This window comes from Schistocerca gregaria, chromosome 5 (assembly GCF_023897955.1).
Source record: "Schistocerca gregaria isolate iqSchGreg1 chromosome 5, iqSchGreg1.2, whole genome shotgun sequence".
Taxonomy (NCBI): domain Eukaryota; kingdom Metazoa; phylum Arthropoda; class Insecta; order Orthoptera; family Acrididae; genus Schistocerca; species Schistocerca gregaria.
Genome location: NC_064924.1, coordinates 404255111 through 404269603, shown reverse-complemented (window position 1 = coordinate 404269603; position 14493 = coordinate 404255111). Strand labels below are relative to the sequence as shown.

General features: G+C 41.1%; 1 protein-coding gene across 2 annotated transcripts in view; it reads right to left on the bottom strand.

Moving 5' to 3' along the window:
- Positions 1-14244, bottom strand: part of LOC126272446 (regulator of G-protein signaling 17) — a 1065106-nt gene extending 1050862 nt beyond the window's left edge. The window contains exon 1 of one of the 2 annotated variants that reach the window (XM_049975320.1): positions 13933-14244. The gene's annotated coding sequence lies outside the window, so the exon portion shown is untranslated. The remainder of the gene's footprint in view (positions 1-13932) is intronic. The other variant, XM_049975321.1, reaches the window with a different exon arrangement.
- Positions 14245-14493: the final 249 nt, after the last annotated feature.

Sequence of the window (14493 nt, the reverse complement as noted above, 5' to 3'; positions counted from 1 at the left end):
CCTTAAAAAATTCAGTGACAGCAATAATACTTCAGCTTCGTAAGAAGCAAGCAGACAACCAACTTGTGTATATGCAGAAGAAATATCGATCTATGAGTCTGTTGTCGTCACTTTTCGTAGTGCGTCTCAGAGTGAATATTAGTCAGTGACTTATAATGAGTGTAATTAGTAATTTTCAAGTCTTTCCGAATCTCCTGCTATTTCACAGCTGCAAGTTGTAATTACAGGAAATATACAAGACCTGGTTGATCAGCAACAATGTAGAAGGTACAATAACTAAATTTTTAGTAGTTCAGGAGCACACACAGATTTCAGTCAATTTGCGTACTCGTAAAAATTTTTAAACTTTCCGGTCTCCATTGTGCCAATCACAGAATGTTAACAGAAAAATGTTTTAATAGCGGAAATACGTCTCACTTTATTATTGTGTTATAGTGATGTTATGCTGTTTTATGAGATTATATGGGTATAAATGAACGTTACAGTTTTTTACTTATTTGTGAGTTTTTAAGTTATTATTTATGTAAATTCTCTTTGTTATACTTTAAGATTAAGGTAGTAAATTAACCGTTTCTCTTTTAGCTTGCCATTATATATATATATATATATATATATATATATATATATATATATATATATATGGTGATGCATATGCATGCGGAAACGTCCTTGTGAAAGTGTAGTTAAACTGCAGTCGAACATTTTTTCTTTTTTTTTTTTTTTTTTTTTTTTTTTGCCAACCGTTTAGACAATATGTCAAAGTCGTTTGAATCCAAACATCTCTTTATCTCTTTCAGAAACCGAAACAGATACCATTATTATGATCCCGCAGACGTATGTGAGGTGTCATTAACACAAACGGTGAATAATTTTATTAGAAAAAAAGTAATATATTTTAAAGAATTTGATTTAATTTCCTTCAAAATAATGTCCTTGGCTATCAATGAACTTATCCCAACGTTGAATTCTTTTGGTGCGGCTGATCCCGGCGGAGGTTCGAGTCCTCCTTCGGGCATGGGTATGTGTGTTTGTCCTTAGGATAATTTAGGTTAAGTAGTGTGTAGGCTTAGGGACTGATGACCTTAGCAGTTAAGTCCCATAAGATTTCATACACACACAAAAAAAATCTTTTGGAAGGGCGTTCAGATGCTCTTCTTGGTCCTCTCAACCTCAGAGGCGATGTCAGTTTTTGGGAAGAGCCAGATGTGACTAGGTGCTAACCCAAGTGAGTAAGGGAGGTGTGGACAGACAGGAACACTTTTTCCAGCCTAATACTCGCGGCGTGTGGCACGGTGCGTTGTCGGGATGAAGAAGAAAGCCATTGACCCATTTCTCTGATCTCTTTCTTCGTATCTACATCGTTTCGCAAACATGTCCGAAAGAACAGACACCACACACATAAAATATATGCGTCTAGACGGCCATTATGATCAACCACTGCAGATGCACTATTTGTTCCACCTTTTGCCCGAATCAGCGTCAGGGTGCGAGTAATAAGGATAACAGACAGGGGACGTTACGTATATAGTGTGCGACAAGTTGGGAATTAGGGGTTAGACGTGATGCCTGCTCTGATAACCGAAGCGGATGCCGGCACGGTGGCTCAGCGTGTTCGGTCAGAGGGTTACGTACCCTCTGTAATAAAACTGAGTTAATCGATCATCAACGAACTTAATCGGATGTCTTACGACGTCCACCCCGAGCAGACACAACGATCAATTGCGAACAAAATGAGAGAGAAAAAAAGAAAGGGGTTAACGCGAACGCTAGCGTAAAGCAAGAAACCCAGGTTCGAGTCCCGGTCCGGCACAAATTTTCACTTGTCGTTACTGACTTCATTTAAATGCCCCATTGCGGCAAAGATCGGCATTTAAATTTCATCATGAAAGAAATACATGCCCACTCGCTCGACTATATTGACGAAGTAATGCTTTTAGGTAAGCCCAGATGAAATACATTGTTTCTTTCACTTGACTTATGACAGATAATTTTTGTGCATTTTGCGCCCAATGTGGTTCATTTAGACGAAGCAACACTTCGGAGCATTTGCAAAATGCAACGGAACTGAATGTCGTACAAGCTTTATTTGTACATAAAAGTGTAGTTCATTGTAAATCCCTGATGGTTGACGTAATTTAACATACGATGAAATCGTGCAGGTGGCTGTAAACTTTGTGAGCTGCTATTTACATCTACCATTTAGTTTACTTTTGTTTATTTACATATAGATTATTTTTCTAGCACCAGTATTGTGCTAATATAACTTATCTTTGAATATTACAGTAATAACTGTTCTGTAAACAATGGTGTGTTATTAAACTATTTAGAGCTATTGATGTGTGTTTCGCATTTCGATAACAACATTTCCACCGAATTCAGAAGGTATTATAAGTACAATTTAAATATCATTACTAGCTTTGCTTCCTTTATTTACGAAATATCGGTATGTAAAAGCTTCATATTATCATAAAATTTGTTGCCAATGTCATTTTCCTGCTTTTTTAAACCGCATACTTGAGTATTTGCCCGCACGGGATTAGCCGAGCGGTCTGAGGCGCAGCAGTCATGGACTGTGCGTCTGGTGCCGGCGGAAGTTGGAGTCCTCCCCCGTGCATGGGTATGTGTGTTTGTCCTTAGGATAATTTAGGTTAAGTAGTGTGTAAGCTTAGGGACTGATGACCTTAACAGTTAAGTCCCATAAGATTTCACACACAATTTTGAGTATTTGTTGTAAAGTTATCGTTACTTTTTTGTACAGTGTGAACACCACCTGTTATATTTATTGTCCTTGCAACAAATAACTTATGATTCAATCAATTTTTTAAATTTAAATCTGTATTATTTTTGTTGGCATAAGTAAAACAGAAGTGAAAACAGAGAAATGTATTTGAAAGTACATTTATATTGAAATTGCCTTGATAAGTATACGTAAATCTGTAACTGTACACATCAGCAGGGAAAGATGCTTATCATTGCACAAATTTATATTTAAAACTGATAAATTATCTGACACTCAAATATTCAAGAATGTCACGTTTTAGACTCATGCTATGTGCATATTCGAAGTAGTAGTTGGTTTCTAGACTCAGTGTGGAAAACAGATGAATGATTTGTACTCGGGTTTTTCTTGACTTTTGCCATAATGCGGAATGTGGCAGCAGTGTAATTTCTTTTATCAAAATGGAGGTATTTAACACTGAGAATAAATCTAACGTGAATAAATAAAATTTGTGTCAGCAGTTTCTTTGAAGAGTTGAATGTTATGATCTGAACCTTTACACGAAACGATCATACTCCTGGACAATGAAAATCTCAGTAAATTTGAGATAAGTAGCCTATATTATTTATTTTTTATTTTTATAGAAACTATTTATGTGATTCCTTAGGACTCTTAAATATATGTGTAGGAGAATGTTAAAAACACAACAAATTTATGTGGTGAAGCATTATTACGCTTCTGGCAACTAAAATGATAATTTAATTATTTTAAGTTTTATTTTACGTAAGTAGGGATTAGTGTGCGCTCTATTCGAAGTACAGCGCGAACTTTATAGCGTTATCCTATGCCAGATGGTGTCATTTGGAGGTGAATCAAGTCAACAGACTGTTCTGAGTGCCGTTTCCAGTATTCCAGGCTTCAGGGACCGTACTTTTCATTTAAGTAGCTCCTCACCTGACCTCTCAAGGCTAAGTGCACCTCGTTGTAGACCTCTCAAGTACTGGGAACCGAGCTCTGTCCTTGGGCATGCCTGTGCACACATCAAAACGTGACGCTGTACATTTCATAACTGTTTTCTTATTGTTCATTGCTGCGAGCTTAATATGACCATTATACGAAGTAGTTGCTCGTAACTTCTCATGGCTACTGCAATGGTTCCATGGCCACGTTTATTCTTGTTAACGGTATTTGCCACTTAACGTGACAGTGGATTGAAGATTTGACGTCCAAAGAAACAGTGGCAAATTCTAATTATAATAAAGAAAGAAACCTATTTGGTTCATGTAGTATGTGTTATTAGGATAAGAGGTTTCGGCCGTTGATACACGTCTTTCACAAACCCATACAACTAATAAAAGAAGAGAGACAAATGCGATAGTATAAAGACGATCATAATCTAAGACAAAAAACAACGATGAAAAATGTTCAAATGTGTATGAATTCCTAAGGGACCAAACTGTTTTGGTCATCGGTCCATAGACTTACACACTACTTAAGCTAACTTAAACTAAGAACAACACAGACACACATGCCCGAGGAGTCGAACCTCCGGCGGGAGGAGCCGCGCAATCCGTAACACGGCGTCTCAAACCGCGCGGACACTCCGTGCTGCGACAAACGGTGACAGTATACCAACAAATAGGGCATCATGAAGAAAATTCACAACTGATTATTGCCAAGTGCAGATCTTCAGTTTGGCGAAGTTGTGGTTAAAATTATGAACCTAAGAGGAAAGCTATATCACATGGCTGACATTATACTGCAGCACCTTCACATAGTAATAAATTTTAAAATAAAAGCCTAGGCAAAAATGAGTTATTACGCAACGAGTTGAAAATGTTTGTTGACAATGAAACAAAATATTCCTATTTCCCGGATACCAATTTCACGCGGGTAGGATGTGAAACGGACCGACTTGGAGCAGGAGAGGCACCACAGGACATTTTAATTTACATTGTCTATACTTTTACAAATAAATTCATAAAACTTTGTTAGCATGACCAGGAAGGCACCAGGATTCACACTCATGGCAGAGGAAGTTCAAAAACATAACAAAACAATTTTTTTTTTGACATGTGAAATTTCATCATTTTTTTCACTTGGTATTGGCTGCATTTGTTGCTGTAGGTATACTTTTCTTCATAAGTAAGAGCGATTCTTCGATGAATTTTGCACAGCATACAAACCATACTTACAGGTGTATGAAAGACTTGAATTTCCCAAATCTGTTAAAAATTGTGGTAAAAATTGAGATAATTAACTATAAAATTCGGGTTTTCTCTAAACACGAAGTTTAAAACGTAACAGCCCATTCATTTTTCCATAGATTTCAACCAATGGAGTTTCATACACCTGTAAGTATGTTTTGTAAGCTGTGCAAAATTCATCGAAGAATCTCTCTTACTTATGAAGAAAAGTGTACCTATAGCAACAAATGCAGCCAACAGTAAGTGAAAAAATCATAAAATTTCACATTTAAAAAATATTATTTTTCGTGTTTTTGAACTTCTACTGCTATGAGTGTGAATCCTGAATCCTTCCTGCTCATGCTGACAGAGTTTTATGAATATATTTGTAAAAGTATAGACAGTGCAAATTAAAATGTCCTGTGGTGCCTCTCCTTCTCGAAGTCGCCCCGTTTGACGTCCTACCCCCCTTAAGCGTAGATGGGTTTAGTCATGAAACGAGTTTAAAACTTTCGAACTGTGTGCCTGATATATTCTTTCTGGCATTCGTCGCACACTCAAGGCTAATCAGTTCAAAATATAGCAGCCTGAGCTTTACTCCTGTAAAGCGATAGGACGGATTCCGCCCGCGTTCCGTTTTCTTCAGATACGTCCAGAAATAGCAGTGCATGTGCGACGGTTTCAGTTTGCGTGTTTCGCGAAAGAACCAGCGGTTGGTCTCGCCGTGCCGTGCCGTGCCGTGTGCTCCGCCGACATCATCGATCGGCGCAGTGCGAGGCGCGCTTCGGCGCACCTGTTCCCCGTTCCCTGTCCCCGTCCCATGTTCCTTGTTCCTGTTCCCTGTTCCCGCCGCGGATGTAGCGATCGCCTGCCGCTACTTTTCCCTACCCTGCCCTACGCTCATCGCTGCTCAGCTGACCTCCACTAACCAGGGCACCGTCGCCTTGCATAGGAACGCAAATACGCTTCCGCTAGCGCTTCACCGAGCACACGCTACTCTTTCGGAAGACGCTTAGCCTTTCTTACAATGTCCTCGTGAAAGTTTCTCGAACTCTATACATAAACAAGGTGCTTATTCCACATAATTTCGGGATTGCTGCCAGACTACATCGACTTCTTTGCTACGATGTTTCGGCTGACAACCATTCGGTCATCTTCAAGTGAGTGTTTTGTACGTGCAAAGCACTCACTTCAAGATAACTGAATGGCTGTCAGCCGAAATATCGACGCAAGAAGTCGACATAATCTGGCTTTAGCCCCGAAATTTCGTGGAATACTCTTTACTCTGGGAAAATATCAAGAATAACAAACAGGGGGGGGGGGGGGGAGGAGATTAGCAGAGCGGTCTAGGGCGCTGCAGTCGTGGACTGTGCGGCTGATCCCGGCGGAGGTTCGAGTCCTCCCTCGGGCATGTGTGTGTGTGTTTGTCCTTAGGATAGTTTAGGTTAAGTAGAGTGTAAGCATAGGGACTGATGACCTTAGCAGTTAAGTCCCATAAGATTTCACACACATTTAACAAACAGGGGAACGCCGTTAAGTTGAAGATGATGCTTGGGCAGTGTCTTATTCCCGTTCAAAGTCTTCCAAATTCAAAAACTGACAAAATATTGCCAGTGTGCCTCAGCAACAAGCCAAAATTTGGTTATAGGTTACTTGATTGAAAAATCTCCGTCAAGGGTTTCGAATTTATAGGTACTCAGTCAGACGGAGCGCATGTTACATCACAACACATAATATGCTGATTTACGATTACACATTAGTTGTTTTCATCATCTTTCTCCAACGAACAATACTAATGAAAGATATATACTCCGTCAGCTCCTGTATAAACGTTATAGAAATGTACTATTAGTTTCGGCTTCTGACACTGATAATTATAAACAAAACCGACCATGATGTCAACATAATTTTTTTTTATTTATATGAATTTATAACAATTTTTGTAATGTATTGAATGTTATCAGTATCCACTTAACGGCCAAAAAGGCGTATCAGCAACTTGCTTGCTAGTCTGTTACACAAATTTGCTTCAATACGGACTGAAGTAGGGAAACCGCGCGGGATTAGCCGAGCGGTCTAGGGTGATGCAGTAATGGACTGTGCTGCTGGTCCCGGCGGAGGTTCGAGTCCTCCCCAGGGCATGGGTGTGCGTGTTTGTCCTTAGAATAATTTACGTTAAGTAGTGTGTATATTTGGGACTGATGACCTTAGCAGTTATGTCCCATAAGATTTCACACACATTTGATTTGATTTGAGTAGGCAAACATCTTATTTTACATTATGCTCAAAAACCCGCTTTTGATAACTGGACACATTTGCATCCCTGTTGCAGAGGCGGCATATACAGTTCTTGAGAGACCTATAAGGTTAGTACTGCATGATGAGTGTCATCTGAGAGATGCTGTTCGTATGCCCCAGTCACACCATTCTTTAGCTTCTTAAGAATAACTCAACTTCATTCATCATTCTCTATGTTTTTAGAAAGACTGCAACTGTGTCATTCGTGATTTAAATTGAAAAAAATTGTATTAGTTCTTTGGTCCTGCATAGTGCGAGGCGTTTCGAGAACTTATTCTTATTATCAGGAGAAAATATTTATTATTCAGTTTTTGAAAAAATAATTATAGTAATTTGTGTAGATGAATGATGGATGCAGAATGTTGTAACAGGCACATACGAGCGACAGTAATGCCTTAGAAAACCCTTACGGTGCAGTACTGACATCACGAGTCTTACAAGAAGTGTAACTTACATCTCGGATTTTCAGCGAGAGGCAGTTTGTTCGAGTCATCAAAAGTGTGTTAGTGGCATATAATATAAATACTACTGTTTGCTTATCTAAGTCGACTATGTTTATCATGTCAGAAAGCAAGATGCCAAAATGACTTTTCTGTCCAATAAGTTAGTACTGATGTTATTTGAAACATTATAGCTACTTTTATGTATCTTACAATTTGATATGGACTTGGTCTTAATTTCTATTCGCTTTCGTTGAACAGCAGTACAAATTATCTAGACGCACCACATGTTTTCGCTCACTCACTTCAGATGAAAAACAAATACAGAGTCAAGCTCACATAACTCTCACAGTTCCAATACTGCTATAAGAAGTCGCCAGCTTCATTAAAAGGCCGGCGAGACAAGAACGTAAGACAGTAAAAAGCCTGCCGTTATACAAGCTATTTTACCCCTCCAGTTTAATAATTACGGTAACAGAAGACACAGTTACAAATACTCTGAGTCGCGAGGTTAATCTTCACAAAATTGTAGAATCGAGAATGAACTCCATTATGAGCCGAAACACATAAAGATTTTAATGAAATTATTTACGGCTGTTACGGAGGTGAAATCTTGCTTCATTTCGCTACGACTATGAAAACACTGACCGGTCTCATTATGCGAGCTTAATCCACAACCCTGACTTGCCTCATCTGATACCGACAACGCTTGCACTTTGCTGTAAAACGTGTAACTACTTGGCCTCTTGACCTTCTCTCGCTGTTTGGTTCCCAGGATGCCATGCACCCTCTCGGTGCAGTACCGGTCACAAGACTGGCTTCCGACAAGCTGTTCTCGCTTTGGTTTACCAATTCCTAACGTGGCCGAAGTTTTCCCCCAAAGCTCTTTTCGTGTTTCCCTCCAGCCTTCCCACTGGTCAGCATCCCTTGACCAACACTGGTATTTATCTTTTCCTCCATCTGTTGTCGAAGACTCACAACTGTCAGATCAGACAATCTCATCCATACTTCTTTTGTTACTGACGTTTATTTACCGGCCGATAGAAGCTTCACAGGTTATCCGGCTCTGGCTCTGAGCACTATGAGACTTAACTTCTGAGGTCATCAGTCACCTAGAACTTAGAACTAGTTAAACCTAACTAACCTAAGGACATCACACACATCCATGCTCGAGGCAGGATTTGAACTTGCGACCGGAGCGGTCGCTCGGCTCCACACAGTAGCGCCGAGAACCACACGGCCACTCCGGTCGGCGGTTATCCGTTTCCTGTGGAACACTCCCATGTTCACACTTAGGGTTTGATTAAAACTTCCCACCTATGTTTATCTTGAGTAACAGGCAATTTGGGCAACATTCAATACTCAGGGAAACGAATCGTCTCACCCCGGGCGTTATGGATTCTCCTTCGAAGGTTACGTCTATCTCTCACCTATGTATGACCTTAGTCAAAGTTGCACTTAAAGATATAATATGAGGTAATAATGTTTATCAACGTAACGTAGTTTTCAATAAGGTCTGAAGCTGACTGGACATCAATTACAATCAAATAGAACACAATTATTGAAAAAAAAAGACGAATGAACCTGCCATTCAAAGCAGTGCATCTACTGATTACTTGCATCATGGGTTCTTCTTTCCATGACAGGACAACTCGAACGGAAACTCTGTATCTGTTTCCACCAAGCAGGTGATAAACATGCCAACACTGTTGTTGGCTCCAGGACCATTGGTTAGCAACATCAACAGCTCGTATACAGTCCCGCGTCAATAAATTATAGGAACCTGAATCAACACTTCTGCCGCTGGACTAGCGATATCGTTAAACAAAGTTTGTCAATTAAATGTTTCTGGTAACAGAATGTAATTAGTACACAAAATCCACACCACTTAATACTAAAAAATATTTCAGCTTCTTGTTGCCAATTAGTTTCAGCAGTAGAAATCACTTACGCGACGTATACAGCATTATATTTCTCTTTGGTAACTGAATGTCGCATATCCACATGAGACGAAGCACGTTTTCACAGGATGAAAATAATGCTATAGACAGTTAATTACAGCACGATTCCACGAGTTTATGTTTTCCTCTGTGTGAAAGACTCGTGCATATTACTTGCGAAAGGTACCGGATAAACTTCTGTTTTTTCACATCAAGTTACCACGGAATAAAACAAACATGTAATTTGGCCCTTTGGTATATTGGAAGTAATGTCCGTATTTATGTAACTCGTATTTCAGAAGGATATTTTGTTAAGCACGTTGTAACTTAACCTGTTGGACTGTTGCTTGTAAACTGAGGCTGTTTGCGACATAAAAGATAAATTAAAATAATTATCTGTGTCAGTCACCTTTACTTGCGCCCACGACGCAGTTAGAGGGCTTACGACCTCATCTTCAGATGGATCAGTGTATTAAGTTACCTTTTACTTTACTGGATCCAGCCAGTTGTCTTTTCTTTTAATTTCATTTTGAACATTTTTCAGCATAAAGAATACTATGGTTCGTCCTAAATATACATTTTCATCATTAGATGACACACAAGCAAGAAACAACAACACAAACAGTCAAGAGTTTGTACATCTTGAAAGACACGTATGTCCACAGTGTTCTTATCATGGAGATGTAGAAGAAATGAAAACACAAGACCACTGAGAATATTGAAATAACCTTCATGCTTTATGCAACTGAATGAGAGTGCCAAAGTCAGGTAAAGAAAGACACCACGAAAACACTACAGAATCACCTCCAGCTTTCACCGCACCGTGCGCGCACTGCGTATTGCCCGTCACATGATCCGTCGTAGCATTCGACGCCTTCCACCATTTGAAAACGAGGTAAGACAGTGACTCTTCGGGTCACACTCAGTGTTTCCAATCAGCTAATGTCCAGTTCCTGTGTTGTTTGACTCATTGAAGACGTAGACTGTTTGTGTTGTTGCTTCACGCGTGTGCTATCTAAAGCTGAAAATGTGTATTTATAACGAAACTTTGGGTTGTTTCTGCTGGAACATAAGCTAATTGATGTTCAAAGCACTCAGCCGGCTACATCCACCAAATAAAAATGTAGTCTAGCCCACTGGTCCACCTGAAGATGAGAGTGTAAATCACCCAAACGTGCCGTTGGGGAAAATAAAATTGACTGATGCAGATAGTTGTTTTAATTTATTTTTTATGTTATAACTTTCAACATCGCTATTGTATATAAGCGTGTTTGTAAAGGACTGGATGTGACTACTAAATAGCGCAGTTCGCACCAGTTATTTTTGTCCACTTTTGGTTCTCCCCACAATGCTTAGCTGCGACTCGATCCTGGAGGTCCACTAACTCCCCTTGTCTGTGGCGTTCGCAAGACGACAAACTGTAAAAACAAAGGCAAAGTTACTAAAACAATGCTGTGATAGTTAGTAAGTGCTGTTTCCCATCGTAAATATTTATTTCGCGGTAAATATTTTACTACTTCAGCCCATTTTGCTACTTCAGCCCATCGTCAAGAGGTGACTAACATTAAATCAAAGTCGAATATTTACAACTGTCTTCTTACATTTTCCGGTCATCCAGAGATAATTTTTAAGCGCTATAGGATATTTTTTGGGCGTCTAAGTAACAATTGAACCTATTTTTCCAATCTTTGACTGTCTTTCTTCTGCAAGGCTTACTTTACTTAGTATTAGTTTTCCTCATGTTGTGGAAGTACTGTGTCAGTTACTTGTGAAATACTTCCTTCAACTTACATACAATATGAAAAGATGGGAAACTGACAAAATAGTTATTAACAAATGAAATTTTAGTGGAATAGTTTGCTCACAAATATCATATGTCACGATCAGAGTTTGATCCAAGGCATGGAACCACGTAGGATTTAATCAAATATTACTCCGAGAGAAATGGAACTGGTTGTTGTTCTTCACTCAACAGTTCACTGTAGATACTATTTGGAAGCACTACACCCATCATGAATTATATATAACCATTTTCTCCTTGGGTTTGGAACACAATACAAGTGTTTCCTTTCTTTCAGAACAAATAACTTTCTTCTGCTTGTTTGTACCAGAGGCCTGACAAGATGTCAAAGATGGAAGGCGAATGAGATCAATACGCGTACACTACTTGAGATTTACATGTTAGCGTGAAGAAAGCAGAACCATAACTAGATCTATTTCTTGAAGTATGATTTATATATCAAATCGCTGTACTTAACGACAACACTATGGTTATTACAGCATGACGTAAAAATTGAGATACACGTAGATAAACAGAAAATAAACCATTTCTCATTCTGCATTTTATATTTCTTGAACGATTTTAATTTTGCTCACTTCTTTTGCGGTAAAAGGCTTTAAGTTCTTCGTTAATGTGCCAATGGAGTCTGTCTCGAATAGTGTACGGTGTCCTAATAAATTCCTTTTCCTACTTTTCCAAGTGTAAAGTACTTTTGCATCACTCTCTGTTCCCAGAAGAACGAAATACGTAAAAGAAATAAATTATTATTTGAATTGACGAAAGTACTGATTGGGACGGATTCAAGTTTCTTACATACGTAAATAGCAACAGGTGTAATAAAATAGTCTACATCAATCTAGTTTCCACTTAGAAGCAGAGTTCTTTCTCTGGACGGCATGTTGCAGGGTGCATGGCTCATAAAAGGGCTCCGTTGGACGCCTTTCCAGTAACGTCAGGTACTTTTTTATCGTAGACATGATATCGACAACTAATTGATCAGGTGTTAAAGCTACTTTTTTATCGGGATATAACGACAACATCTAATGGGACGTACTGTTATTATTGTTACCCATTAGTATAGTACGCGGCATCAGGTCCTAAACTGAAAGACTTTATGGCATTCTTATGACAAAGAAAACACCATACCATAATATACACCTCTTTCGGTTGGTCACTAGATCGGCATGTTTGGTATATTTGTCCTCGCCCGTTTCCTCGTTCATTTATTCAGGCCCTCTGGAGGCTGAGGTCATCCTACAGTTACATCAGCTTCCCACGAGCAGCGATGTATGGTGGTGAGGTTCATTTTGTAGCCGTATCACCCCACACCCTCAGTTTAATCCGTTCTCTCAATGGCGTGTAAAAAGTAATGATCGTAACTATGCCTCCACCTCTCTAGTTTTGCCGCCGTGATGATTACACGAGATGTATGTGAGATCCAGGAACACGTGTCTAAGCTCATTTTGGAATTTTAGGAGCAAGTCTTTCCATCATGCGTACTGCCTTTCCTGCAGAGCCCACATTGGCTTTTGCTGAGTATTTTTATGAAGCTTTCACGGTACCTACACAGAGGTACCGCCAGAATACCTTTTGTATGTTTCTTTAATCTAACATTGTAAATAGTCTCCGACCTATACCTGTTCTAAAAGAGTCGTAACCTTCGAAAAAAAGCAATCAGCAACAATCGAATGCAAATCTTGTACAACTGAACTCAAAGGCGATATTTGTAAGTTAAAAAGGGTAATATGTTGGCGAGGACTGCTTGTATTGGAGTAACGACATAGTCGGTGAAAAAAAAAAATAAAAGAAAAAATGTACCTGATGTATGCAGTTCGCTGAGGTCGGTGGCTGTACAACGAAATTTACAAAACAACAGTTTCTTAGCTTCAGTCAAGCTTATTTTTGCAAAACCGGGGAGAAGCATTTCGGCAGCATGCTGACATCGCCACGTGCCTAGCTCTTACTGATATACGAATTATTAATTTCAGATTAATGTAAAGTATGAAAATATTTGTGTTGGATGTACAAGTGCATACTAGCACATCCAGCAAAAATATTTGCAAGAATCAGGCTGTCCATGATAGCAGCGTGCTGCCGAAACGCCTTGTGCCAAGAAATATTGCAAAATAAAAGTGACGGAAGTAGATAAAACGACAGTTTATAGATTGTCGATCCAGTCTATACGCCGTTTATAGGTAGTTTTGAATACTGTGATTTCTGGGGTTTCGTCGATGTGATCAGACGATGCCGGTCTAGTTTCTGCTGCTGAATCCATTCATCATAAAAGATCACGGCGGGTGACCTAGTCGTCTTCATCTATCTCCGTGAGCTGTTTTGACTGTAGTTGAGATATTGCGCACAAAAATGGAACCACCTGGAGAGCAAAAGCGTGCCACCAGTTTAGGGATAAATTTCGCTGGGATGGCAGAAAGCGCCGTCCGACAAGAGAGTGGGTGTGCGCGTGCCTTGACAGCGGCGGCGCGCGAGGTGGGCGCAGGCAGGGCGGCGGCTGCTGCGCGGGCAGCCGCCATGGCACGGGCAGGGGTCCGGTGGCCGGCGTCGTGCCTACCTTCGGCCAGTCCCATGAATGCGCGCCGATCGCCTGTGGGCGGCTACTCGACGCCCCGAGGGCCGCCAGTCGCCGAGGGCTCAGCAGGTGAGGCGCAGCACGAGTGAGCGGACGCAGCAGCAGCAGCAGCGGCAGCTGGAACGGCGAGCTCGCGGCGCCGGGCCCCGCGTCGGCCGCTCGCCATCACACCGACGACGACAACACGCCGCGCCACGCGCACTGCTCAGCGGCGACGCGCTCGCACTGCCGGGCTGCGCGCCAACATGGCCGACGACGACGACGTCGCTGCGCGTGCAGACCGCCGCTCGTGCCGCCTCGCCGCTCTCGCCGCAACTGGCGGCCCGCAGTTCCGGCGGCCGCCGCGGCGCGCCCGCGCGGCGCTGCAGACGCCGCCGCCGCCGCCGCCGCCGCCGCACCGACGGCGGCGGCGCCGGCGGCCCACCGGCCCCCGCCTGCCTCTTCGCTGCCGCGGTGCTCTCCAACAACGGCCGACTGCAGTGAAAATGACGACCGAAGTAGGACAATGACGTGCCGAAACACTTGCCCCACCAGCACTATTCA